This window comes from Glycine max, chromosome 19 (assembly GCF_000004515.6).
Source record: "Glycine max cultivar Williams 82 chromosome 19, Glycine_max_v4.0, whole genome shotgun sequence".
In the NCBI taxonomy this organism is placed as follows: Eukaryota; Viridiplantae; Streptophyta; class Magnoliopsida; order Fabales; family Fabaceae; genus Glycine; species Glycine max.
Window position 1 is genome coordinate 14,694,900 of NC_038255.2, and position 13,682 is coordinate 14,708,581.

Sequence of the window (13,682 nt, forward strand, 5' to 3'; positions counted from 1 at the left end):
TTCTTCATGGAAACAATTTTTCCAAGCAAATTCGAAAGAGAGAGAAGTGCCTAAGGGGCTGAACCCTTTTCTTCTTCACTTCCTCCCTTATTTATAGCAAAATAGGGGAGGTGGTTGCCGCCCAGCTCGCCCAGGCGAGCTCAGCTCGCCCAGGCGAGCCAGGTTGCTTCCTCCAGAAGCAACAGCCTTCTGGAGGAATCTTCTGGAGGGCCCAAGTGGGCCTGGGTGCTATTTGCACCCCCATTTTTACTAAGTACACCCCCATTGCCCTTTTTTGGTGATTCTTTTTTCGTAAAGTTACGGAAACTTACGAATTTCGTAACGATACTTGTTTTCTTTCCGTAATGTTATGAAACCTTGCGGATTACATAATCATCCCCTTTTTGACTTACGGAATGTTACGGAACCTCATTTAATTATGCAACGATGCTTCCATTTGACTTCCAGTGTGTCACGGAAACTTACGGATTGTGCATCAATATTTTTTTGGTTTTCCGGCATGTCCTGGAATTTCACAAATTGCCTAATGATGGGTGCCAAGCACCTCACAAGGACCAAAGAAAAGTCGCATGTCATCAAGCAAAGGTCCCCGGACGAAATTAGGGTATGACAGTTGCCCCTCTTTACTTGTCTTTTATTGGAGATAAAAGGAAAGTAAAGATAAGACACTAATTTCGTTCCTCTCGATCCGACGAGAGTCGCGGGTGACCATAAAATCTCCACATGCAAATGACTTGTTGTTCCCGGAATTTCACAAATCGCCTAACGATGGGTGCCAAGCACCTCACAAGGACCAAAGAAAGGTCGCATGTCATCAAGCAAAGGTCCCCGGACGAAATTAGGGTATGACACTAATTTCGTTCCTCTCGGTTGACGAGAGTCGCGGGTGACCATAAAATTTCCGCATGCAAATGACTTGTTGTTCCCGGAGGAACAAAAGGTGCAGAAGACTATGTTAGTCTCTGCATGCTATCAAGCGTTCTGTCTTACAGATAGCAAAAGAATGTTTATACGGATAACCACTCGGGTATTTCCGCGTGTCAACGGGCTTGTCGGCCGCGATTGACGAAGGGTGCAGAATGACCACATTGGCCGCTGCTTGTCATTGGGCCCGCCGCCTCTGGATGACACAAGGGTGCAGAATGACCAAATTTTGTCTCTGCATGTCATCGGGCCCGCCGCCTCTGGATGACAAAAGGGTGCGGATAACCGTAAGGTATCTCCGTGTATCATCGGGCCCGCCGCCTCTGGATGACACAAGGGTGCAGAATGACCAAATTTTGTCTCTGCGTGTCATCGGGCCCGCCGCCTCTGGATGACAAAAGGGTGCGGATAACCGTAAGGTATCTCCGCGTATCATCGGGCCCGCCGCCTCTGGATGACACAAGGGTGCAGAATGACCAAATTTTGTCTCTGCGTGTCATCGGGCCCGCCGCCTCTGGATGACAAAAGGGTGCGGATAACCGTAAGGTATCTCCGCGTATCATCCGGCCCGCCGCCTCTGGATGACACAAGGGTGCATGTCACATGACCTCAGGGTCAGTATGACAAAGATTATGGGGCGGCCGACAAAAGCAAGGCTCTTGCTCCTACGTATCCTCCAATGAGGAACTCAGACCTACGTAGTTCTAGATAACTTGTGAGACTTGAAAAAGTCTCCACCGGAAGATGCTGACATCTCCGGAAAGGGCGCAGATGACCACATTGGCCTCTGCTCATCAATCACACTTGGGGTCACTGAATGACGAGGTGCGGATAACCGTAAGGTGTCTCCGCGGGCTACCAGCTCTTGGGTCATGGTAACAAAAAGCGGTGCGGTCGACAAAAGCGAGGCTCTTGCTCCTACGTATCCTCCAATGAGGAACTCAGACCTACGTAGTTCTGGATAACTTGTGAGACTTGAAAAAGTCTCGGTGTTTTCTCCACTAAAATGCAAACATGCTTTAGCAAAGAGACCAATATTCCGACCGATTAGAGCAGCACATGCTTTTTTGAGTGAAAAACAATGCGTCTACCAGGGAAGGAGAGTCCGCTGATGGAATCCCCCATAACCATAAATGAGATTTTGGATGTTAGCATTTCGTTTCTAAATGACCATTTATAGGAAACACTGGGTTCGACAAACATAGAAGAAATCCACTCAAGGTGTATCAATCTCGCACAGGTAAGTGTTTTATCCTAATTCCGAACCATAGATATGTCATGACTTAACCTTGCAAATTATTTCCTATCAAATCAAAAATTACATGCGTGATCATGGATCAATAGGGCTTCCCTTGGGAATGGGTTCTTTTGGTGGGTTTTTCGGCTTTTGTGTGTTTTGGCTTTTCCTTTTTTTGGTTTTGTTTTGCGCGGGGCGAACAAGTCACCGACGCACAGGATTTTGGTTGGTAATCAAAGGGAGAAGACCACTTTCAGGTCGTGGTTTCCTTTCCCTTTTTTTTTGTTCATTTGGTGACAATTCTGTATTGTACAGATATTGTCCGGTCCAAAGACCTTTCTGCACATTTCTTCTGATTTCTTTCGATCCTTGATCAGGAGCTTTCTTTCGATCCTTGATCAGGAGCTTTCTTTCCTTCCTTTTACTTTCTCCCACTCTTTGGTTGGGAATTTTCTTTCTTTTCTTTTCGCTTTCTCCCACTCCTTGATTGGGAATTTCCTTTCCTATCTTTTTTCCTTTGATTGGAAATTTTCCTTCTCTCCTTTTTTTTGCTTTCGAGGGTAAGGATTGACATTCTCACCCTGGGTCAAGGTTTATGGTGAGTTAGGATTTTGGCTCAAAGCTTGTAGAATGGCCAAACATGATACATGTCGGGGTTTGGTTTGGCTCAAGGATAAAAGGGATGCCCCACATTATTTCCATGACACAAATGCAAAAATGATGATTTGGAAATTTTATGCAAAACTGGTCATGCATGCACCTATGCGGACACTCAAGTGTCAAATTTTTATGGTCATCTGATGCTAGGGCTCAGGATTCATTTCCTCTATTATAAATCAACCCAATGTTTCCAAAATATGTTTTTTTATCAATTTGTGCATTCATCCGAGTCCATTTCAGGCGTCCGGGGAAATTTCACAGCATTCACCCTTCAGGTGTAGACACATTTTTTCCAAAAATTGGTTATGATCAATGAATTTTTTTTCAAAGAAAAGTTGGAAGTCATCTCTTTTCAAAAGCATGTCGGTTTTTCAGCTAGACAACTTATTTTTCTTTTTCCATCTTTTTTTCTTACTTGCTTTCTTTTTCCTTATCTACTCTCTTTTCCATTTCATTTTTTCTTTTCTATTTTTATTATTTTTTTATCATGATTTTTTTTTGTTTGTTTAACATATATATTTTTGGACGATGTTCCTAAACGAAGAACTCTACACGGTTCTAGAATTTCAAACATCATCGATAGTAATGATATATAAACACTAACGCAACAATCTAAACAAAAATGTATGCGTTGTACAAATGACAATCGAAACAACAAAAACAAACATTAGTTTCTCAAGTCAAAACATAACATATAAATGGTAAAAGAAATACGAAAGAAAAACATGAATCTGGGGATCTCCCAGTCATGTATCCCCACTCCCTCCAAAGAAGTCAAGCAAATCGGCCATCTCCTCGTCCTCGTGAGCCTCTTCTCCACTACCGGGAGCTTCTGGGGGCGCCTCTCCTGCTTGGGCCTCGGGCCAATCTCCAGGCCATGCAACCTCTGCCCTGAACTGGTCCAGAGTAGGGCATGAAAAAGAAGCGAAGCCCTGGCTCTGCATGCTGAGGCTTATCTGGTATAGACAATCATGGGTCTGTACATGTGCTCGGTGGTTGGCTGCCTGCTGGCGAACCAAATGCCGTAAATACTGCTCCATGTCAAATTCCCCAGCCTGGCCAGCCTGATGAGGTGGTGGTGGCGCGCCTACGGCCTGCGGAGCATCACCCTGAGCCTGTCTCTGGGTACAGTACTTCTCGATAAAAGCCCGGGTGATGGGCGGCCGAATCACCTTGGTAGGTGCAACGGGGACTCCGAACGACTGCAGAGTCCTGTGATCAGTGCGGGGAATCCCAGGGCCCTGTTGGACTTATCTGGGTCCAAAGGGTGCCTAATAGGCGCCATACCTGCAAAAATATAGATGGCATCAGCGATCAACTGAGCCACATGGATGCTCATCCGTGTCAGGATGGCGTACATCAGTTGACAGGATGTTGCTGAGGAGCAACGTCATCCATATCTGGGTCAGGGTGGTCATGTTGGTGCGCATGATTCGCACTCGCCTCCCTGCAGCAGTCCGGGCAAAATCCTGCCCCGGTATACATAGCAGCTGGGCGATGGCCTCCTCATCGAACCCATCAGACCGGTTCCTCCTCTGGCCATACTCACATTCCTGGCCCTCTTCCAACACCAACGGATATCCCAGGAGCTGGCCGATAGCGTCGGCATCAAACGGGATCCACTGACCCCTTACCCAGGATCTCATGTCACGCACGCCCTCCTCTGTTGGCCAAGCATTGGCATAAAACTCAAGGACTATTTCTGGATCGAACTTGGCCATGGGAGTAACCAGTGATGTCCACCGTCGGCGCCCTATTTCCTCCTGGAAATCAGTATACTCATCGTCCCTGAGCTGGACGCGTCGCTCCTGGAGAAACGACCATCCCTTGATGGCCTCGAAGCGCTGCTGGTGTACCACGCTCCTAAAGCGTTGACTGTCATACTCCGGAGCGGAACTAGTTCCTTCGGCCGCCTTGTCCTTCCTGGACCTCTTTGAGGCAAGCTTCCTCGGGGCCATTTCCTGCGAAGGCAAACATTTGGAAAGTTAGTTTTACCAAGAAATGCTACTCTTAAAACAAAAATGGCATACAACCTCCTCCAATAAACACAAACATCAATGTAAATTTAGAGCAAACTTATGCACATACTTCTTTACGAATGTTCACTTGCACAAGACATTCTATTAACTAAGAAAAATGCACCCATATACAATCAAGGCACCTTCGTTACCTAGATTATTTACATGTACTTCAAAGGTGTATTTGTTACCTACATCACACGCATTTCCTTTGCTAAATTTACATACATGCATACCCAAAGCACTTTGGCTATCAAAAATTGCATACGTGCACATTCTGGTATTTCTAATACCTATACATACACAAACTTCATGATGAATCTTGACTATCTACACAATAAGGTGCTACATTTTATGTTCTTTTCAAGTTTTTTTTTTTTTACTACCTAAAGCCGCATGCAAATTCACGTATATTTTCCTTTGCCGACCAAAATTGTATTCAAATTAAAAGGTATTTTTGTAAGGCATTTTCTTCACATAACATGCAATATATATATATTTTTGTGAGACATTTTGACTATCAAAAATTACATACATCCTAGTATTTTGCTACCACACCCAAAGTGTAAATTGCCAAAGGTATTTTGCTACCTATTCTAGACCTTCACATTTATGAGGAGCAAAATTCCTAAACATCTAGGCGTAGGGAAATTATTGTAGTGTGGCCCATAGCTGTTTGCTGGCCAAAAAGGGTAACTTTACTCAATATGCACCTCCTCTTGTGTTCTTTTGCATAAAAACTTTGGTTCCTAGGCCTAGGATATATGTGGGGCAATTACTCTAACCTTTTCCAGGAATGAATGCATGTCCCAAAAAATAGAAAATATGTGCAAACCAAAAATGCCCCATGGGTTGTTTCCTTACAAAAATCACGCGCTAATGCCATTGAGGCATTTCACCGAACACTTGGTAGGCGCGCGTTTAGGTATCAATAGCAAGAGAACGGGGACAATGTGGCATGTCCCATTGTTTCAAAATGCATTATAGGCCTAGGGCCATCCCATACAAACCCCCAATCCAACCCAATCAAGCAAGAAAACAAACCAAAATTGCCCCACATATTTGAGCACATTCCCACACTTTAGAGCACAAAAAGAAGATCAAAATACACCAATGAAAAGCTAGAAAGCTTAGGGATGGAATACTTACTTGTTGGTGATGAACAACAGCGCGAAACGGAATCAAAAAATGCGAAAAATGATGACCCTAGGGCTGCAAGCTCGTAAATCCCGTGGGTATGGCTTTTGAAAGGGGGGAAAAAAAGTTTTTGAATGCAAAAACGTCCCCCCTTTCGTCATTCTTATATTTTGGTGCAGGGGTGGCTCGCCCAGGCGAGCTAACCTGCATTTTTTTTTTTGAGGGGAACATTAACCATGTCTCCTCCTTTCTCATGGATTAGCGTCTTGCCTAACTTGAACTTACTTAGGTTAGAATTAGGCGTTGATTACTTATTTTTACTTTTTAAAACAAACAAATAGTAAAAGGAAACTGCGAATACAAAGGATACGGGGCTGCCTTGCAGCGACGTTCTCTGCTTGTTTAGCACGGGGAAGGGGCGACGATCAGTCGATTGTGACCCCGTCCCCACTTGCATCTGTCCCTGTGTACCTGCAAGTAAGAAACAACCAGGTATGGCCAATCCTGACCGCGTCATTGTCTTACCTTGGGTTGGTTTCTGCTGTTCATGTTTTGTCCTCACCCCAGAAGGTAGCTCAAGATGATCCTGCCCCTGTCTTACCACAACAATATACATTCGTATGCGTATGCATGAATGTTTTCAAACGCAGCGAATCGTAGCAAAAGTTGGTTTAGGTTCAATTTTAATTAAGCGCTTGGGGCATCCCACGAACTGAGCGGAAGGACTCAGGTGATCACAAATCAAATGCAAGGTTTGAAACCAACGTGAGGACTAAAGCCTCGAACCCACGTTCATTTCTTTGAAAGATTGTAACGAGCGATACAGCAAACGGGAAATCCCTGGGGGAAATCCAAAAAAAACACATAAAGATAAAGAACATGCAGCGACATCCTTAATTGCCCCAGCTTCTAAGCATAATATCGCTTGACGACATCAGAATTCACGGGTGAAGGTAGCTCTTCGCCATCCATGTTGGTAAGCACCAGGGCTCCTCCGGAAAAAGCCCTCTTCACAACGAAAGGCCCTTCGTAGTTCGGGGCCCATTTCCCTCGATTGTCCTTGACAGCATGGGACATTTTCTTTAGCACAAGGTCTCCCTCATGGAACTTGCGCAAGCATACTTTCTTGTCGAATGCACTCTTCATTCTTTGCTGGTACAAACGCCCATGACTCATGGCCGTTAAGCGCTTACCCTCAATGAGGTTGAGCTGGTCATGGCGCGTTTGAGCCCACTCTGATTCCTTTAATCCGGATTCTGCCAAGATCCTTAATGACGGGACTTCTACCTCAAACGGTAACACAACCTCCATCCCATATACCAATGAGAACGGTGTTGCCCCAGTTGACGTTCGTACTGAAGTTCGGTAACTGTGTAATGCGAATGGGAGCATCTCGTGCCAATCCTTGTATGACACGGTCATCTTTTGGATAATATTTTTGATATTCTTATTGGCCGCTTCCACGGCTCCATTCATCTTTGGCCGGTAGGGTGTGGAATTGTGATGCTAGATTTTAAACTCCTCGCACATTTCTCCCATCATCTTGTTATTCAGGTTGGTGCCGTTGTCCGTGATAATCTTCCTTGGCAAACCATATCGGCAGATGATCTCTTTCTTAATGAACCTGACCACTACACCCCTCGTGACACTGGTATAGGAAGCCGCCTCGACCCACTTGGTGAAATAATCTATCGCTACGAGGATGAAGCGATGACCATTTGAGGCCTTGGGCTCAATGGCCCCGATGACATCTATTCCCCACATGGAGAAAGGCCAAGGGGTGGACATGACATTCAGAGGATGTGGTGGGGCATTGACATTATCTACGAACGCTTGACATTTGTGGCATTTCCTCACATGGACACAACAATCACTTTCCATGGTAAGCCAGTAAGAACCTGCTCTTAGGATCTTCCTGGCCATAGCATGCCTGTTGGCGTGCGTTCCAAACGAGCCCTCATGGACTTCCTCGATCATGTGATTTGCCTCCCTGGCATCCACACACCGCAAGAGTGTCATGTCGTGATTTCTTTTATACAGTATGCTTCCGCTCATGAAGAAACCGGCTGCCAACCTTCTCAATGTCCTCTTATCATTGTCGGCAATCTCTGGCGGGTATTCTTTGCTTACGACATATCGCTTGATGTCGAAATACCAAGGCTTTCCGTCCCATTCCTCTTCTACTTGGCAACAATGCGCAGGTTTGCCACGACACCAAAATTCAATGTAGGGTAGATCCCCGTGCGGTGTTAGCTGGAACATAGACGCCAAAGTAGCAAGTGCATCCGCCATTTGATTTTCCTCGCAGGGAACATGATGGAAGGAGATCTCATCAAAGGTCTTAGCCAATTCCTTGATATAGGCTTTGTAGGGTATCATCTTGGGATCTCTAGTTTCCCATTCCCCTCTCAGCTGATGGATTACCAATGCCGAGTCGCCGTACACCTTGAGTAGTTTGACATTGGAGTCAATCGCTGCCTGGACGGCTAGGGCACATGCTTCATATTCGACCATGTTGTTGGTGCAGTCGAATCCTAGCCTGGCTGTGAAGGGTACACATTGATTGTCCGGAGAGACCAATACTGCCCCAACGCCATGACCTAGAACGTTTGACGCTCCGTCAAACCATACGGTCCATTTGTCCCGATCTTCGTCCAATTTTTCCTCAAACAAGGCCATGATGTCCTCATCCGGGAATTCAGGATGCATGGGTTGATAGTCGTTAAGAGGCTGTTGAGCCAAATAATCTGCTAAGGCGCTTCCTTTTATCACCTTTTGGGTGACGTAGACTATATCAAATTCGGATAGCAGGACTTGCCACCGGGCGATTCGTCCCGTGAGAGCTGGCTTTTCAAAGATGTACTTAACCGGGTCCATCTTGGATATCAACCAGGTAGTATGTCTCAGCATGTACTGCCTTAGGCGATGAGATGCCCATACTAAAGCACAACACGTTCTTTCGAGCAAGGAGTAATTCATCTCACAGGTCGTGAACTTCTTACTTAAGTAGTAAACAGCGCGCTCTTTCTTCCCGGATTCGTCATGTTGCCCCAGCATACACCCCATTGACTCGTCTAAGATTGTCATGTACAAGATGAGAGGCCTTCCAGGTACTGGTGGCATAAGTACGGGAGGATTCATTAGGCACTTCTTGATCCTTCCAAAAGCCTCTTGGCAATCCTCATTCCAGCGATCAGTTTGGTTTTTGCGTAAGAGCTTGAACAACGGCTCACAAATGGCGGTGAGCTGCGATATGAACCTGGCAATATAATTCAAGCGCCCCAGGAAGCCTCGGACTTGCCTCTCAGTACGAGGTTCTGGCATCTCAAGGATGGCCTTCACCTTTTCGGGGTCTACCTCTATCCCTTTCTGGCTCACAATGAAACCAAGTAATTTCCCTGATTTGACCCCAAAGGTACACTTAGCGAGGTTCAACCTTAATTGATATTTCTTAAGCCTTTCGAACAACTTCCGCAGGTTGACAAGGTGTTCTTCCTCGGATTTAGATTTAGCAATTATGTCGTCCACGTAGACCTCGATCTCTTGATGCATCATATCATGGAACAAAGCTACCATGGCCCGTTGATAAGTTGCCCCGACATTCTTGAGTCCAAAGGACATCACCTTGTAACAGAACGTCCCCCACAGGGTGACGAAAGTAGTCTTTTCCATATCCTCGGGCTCCATCTTTATCTGATTGTAACCGGAGAAACCGTCCATGAAGGAAAATAAAGCGAAATTGGCCGTGTTATCTACGAGGATATCGATGTGTGGTAAAGGAAAATTGTCCTTGGGACTGGCCCGATTTAGATCCCGATAATCCACACACATTCGTACTTTCCCATCTTTCTTAGGGACTGGTACAATGTTGGCAACCCATTCTGGATACCGAGCGACGGCCAAAAATCCAGCGTCAAATTGCTTCTTCACTTCTTCTTTTATCTTCAAGGATGTTTCGGGCTTCATCCTTCTCAGTTTCTGCTTTACCGGGGACCACTCGGGATTTAGAGGTAATCGGTGCTGTACAATGTCAGAACTCAAACCGGGCATATCTTGGTACGACCAAGCAAAGATGTCTTGGTAGTCTCTCAGCAGGGCTATTAATTCTTCACGAATAGGTGCAGTAATACCTGTGCCTATCTTTACTTCCCTTTTTCCACTGCCAATTCCCAAGTCTACTAGTTCTGTTTTTTCTTAATGAGGCCCCATTTCTTGGTCCTCATGGGCGACTATCCTTTCTAATTCTGGGGGAAGTCTCACATCCTCGTTCCCTTCATCTTCCGTTTGATTCGATTCTTGCTCGAAGTTGATAGGCGGGTCCCAGGTATTAGTACCTTCGGGGGACTCATCATCGGATCTGCCGTTTCAGAAATAAAGAAGTAAACATGCAAATGGATGAGAATGGGTAGAGACGTAGGAACAAATGAAGAAAGATCCTTGTATTATAAATTCAAAAACAAAAGACACAAAGCCTTAACAAAAGGAAAAACTCTAAAGCCTAGGCCCAACTATAAAGCTTTTAAAACTGTAAAGGTTTACATTATGCTCATTGCGTAAATGCCGGGGCGTTCCTCCACTCGCCAATTTCCCAGCTGGAAATCAGGAGGGCATGGTCGTACCAAATCCAATGTACTCGGAACATCATCTTCGCATATCGCGACCACTTGACCTTTGTCTCTCAGACCCGCGCTTATAAAGCTTCTACTTATGTGGCAGCGCGGGCTTCCTTCACTTTCTTGTCTCCAACGCGAGCTTTGACCACTGCTCTTCTTTCCCGCGATGCTTTTTTTCATATCCGCCTGAGTGGGCTTATAGCCTAAACCATACTTCCCACGATTTCCTTTGGCATTTATCAGGCTAGTTATGCCGCCGTTGCCTTTGCCTAAACCCATTCCGGGTTCGTAATCGTTCCCCAACATAACTCGGGCAATCATTACTGCTGCATCGGACAGACAAGGCTGCCCAGAGAAGGAGTCCATGGAGGAAATGCTGACCACCTCAAAAGACTGGAAAGTGGTTTCTAACGATTCTTCTGCGGCTTCCACATAAGGCATAGAGGATGGGCAGCTCACCAAGATGTCTTCCTCGCCTGACACGATGACCAAATGCCCTTCCACTACGAATTTCAACTTTTGGTGGAGTGTAGAGGGCACAACTCCCACTGAGTGGATCCACGGGCGCCCCAACAGACAGCTGTAGGGGGGGTTAATATCCATTATTTGGAAGGTGACTTGACAAGTGTGAGGGCCTATTTGTACTGGGAGATCGATCTCTCCCCTAACCTCTCGGCGAGTGCCGTCGAAGGCACGAACCACCATTGAACTCGGCTTTAAGTGGGAAGCGTTGAATGGTAATTTCTCCAAAGTGCTCTTAGGCATCACGTTTAAACTGGAACCATTATCGATGAGTACCTTGGCTACGATATGGTCCATACACTTGACTGATACGTGTAAAGCCTTATTATGCCCTCTCCCCTCGGCGGGGATTTCTTCTTCGGCGAAGGCAAGATAGTTGTTGGCAGTGATATTGTTGACCAGCCCTCCGAAACCTTCTACACAGATATCTTGGGCCACATGGGCCTCGTTCAGAACTTTTACTAGCAGAGCCCGATGAGGCTCGGAGCTCATAAGTAACTCCAACAGCGAGACCCTGGCCGGGGTTTTGTTGAGCTGTTCGATAACCTTGAATTCGCTCTGTTGAATTATACGGAGGAACTCGCTGGCTTCCTCTAGCGACACCTCCTTTTTACCATCCTTTTTCTCTGGGAGGCCCTTTGCCGGAATATCTTTATTCGAAGCGTGGGGTGCTTCGCCATCTTGTTCCTCCACCACTTTTCCTTTTCCCTTGACGTTCGCGGGTTGGACTGGTAGGTCCGGAGGCGCGAACACACGACCACTACGGGTCACACCACTCAGTCCCATGATATTTGTTACTTTAGCTGACAACGAGCTGACGTCGGTGGCTTCTTCTTCCTTCTCCCTCGGAGGTGTATATCTCCATGGGACTGCGTGGCTATTTTGGTACGGGAAAGGAACAGGTTTGGCTACTAAGGGGTGTCCGGGTTTTTGCGAAGCTGCGCTTTTAGTGAAGTATATCACCAAGGGTTTGGGCTTCGCAACACTGCTCCCATCCGTGGACTGCATGCATATATGCTGCTCTTCTTTTCCTTCACTGCCGACTTCCAGTCGACCTTGATCTATCATCCGCTGTAACAACTCCTCTACTCCCAAACACGTCTCCATGTCATGCAGCTCGCCGGAATGTAGCAAACAGGAATCCTCCTTACACCCACTATGGGGAATCACTCCTCCCTTTTGTAGGGCCTTGAAGATAAACCTCCTAGGGGTTGCCACATCCCTTAGAGGTTTAGACTTGCGCGGTCTATCGGACTCAACGGCGTTAATTGCTCCCCCTCCATGATTGGCGAGCGGGTTGGTTCTCACATTGGGCCGATCCTCTTGGAAGGTCAGCCATCCAGCATCCATCAAATGTTGGACCTTGTATTTAAGGGCCAAGCATTTTTCAATGGAATGCCCCGGGACACCCCCATGGTACTTGCAGGTTGCGTTAGGGTCATACCACTTCGGGAAAGGGGGTTCGAGGACCCTTCCGGGAGTTACCACGGCCAAATGATTGGCGATGAGGGATGGCAAAAGGTCTTCATACGTCATTGGGAGTGGGGTGAATTCCGGAAATGGCCTCGGAGGGAAGTTCCTTGTCGTGTTGGAATTACCGGCCGGGCGAGTCATGTTCGGAGTTGGAACTTGGGGAGCTTCCCTCTGGGTGGGTGCCTTAGGCTGCACAGGTGTTGAACTAGAGGCGTTCCCGGTATGAGCCGAGAAGCTCGGGTGATGTTGCGCGTACTGATGGGTACCATGAGGTGTTTGCTGGGGTTTGACCCACGCGGGTGTTGAAGATACGGCATGGGCATCTCCTTCCTTCCTTTTTGCCCCTGTTGCCCCGATTCTTTTGGCATTCGCACTCGTGGAGGAAACGTAATCAAACTTTCCTCTTTTCAATCCTACCTCGATTCTTTCCCCGGCGAATACTAGGTCCGCAAAGCTGGACGGCATATAACCTACTAGCTTCTCATAGTAGAACACTGGTAAAGTGTCTACCATCATGGTGATCATCTCTCTCTCAACCATGGGAGGAGCTACTTGTGCTGCCAAATCTCTCCACCGCTGCGCATATTCTTTAAAGGTTTCACCCTCCTTCTTGAAGATATTCTGCAGTTGAGTGCGGTCGGGAGCCATATCAGAATTGTACTGATATTGCCTTAGGAAGGCAGTAATCAGATCCTTCCAAGTACGGATACGGGAAGCTTCCAAATTAGTGTACCACACTACCGCGGCTCCGGCCAAGCTATCTTGAAAGAAGTGTATTAATAGCTTCTCATCCTTAGAATGTGCGCCCATCTTGCGGCAGTACATCTTGAGATGGTTTTTGGGACAAGTCGTCCCTTTGTACTTGTCGAAGTCCGGCACTTTGAACTTCGGGGGGATGACAACATCGGGTACTAAGCAAAGATCCGTCATGTCTGCGAACGGATAGTCCCCAAATCCTTCCACGGCCCTCAATCTTTCCTCAAGGAGATCGAGCTTCCTCTTTTCTTCGGTTGCTGGGGGCGGTCCTTCCGTGGACAAAACTATTGGTTGTGTTGCAATGTTGAGCTGAGGCGACGTGCTGGGTGCCGGCCCTTTGGG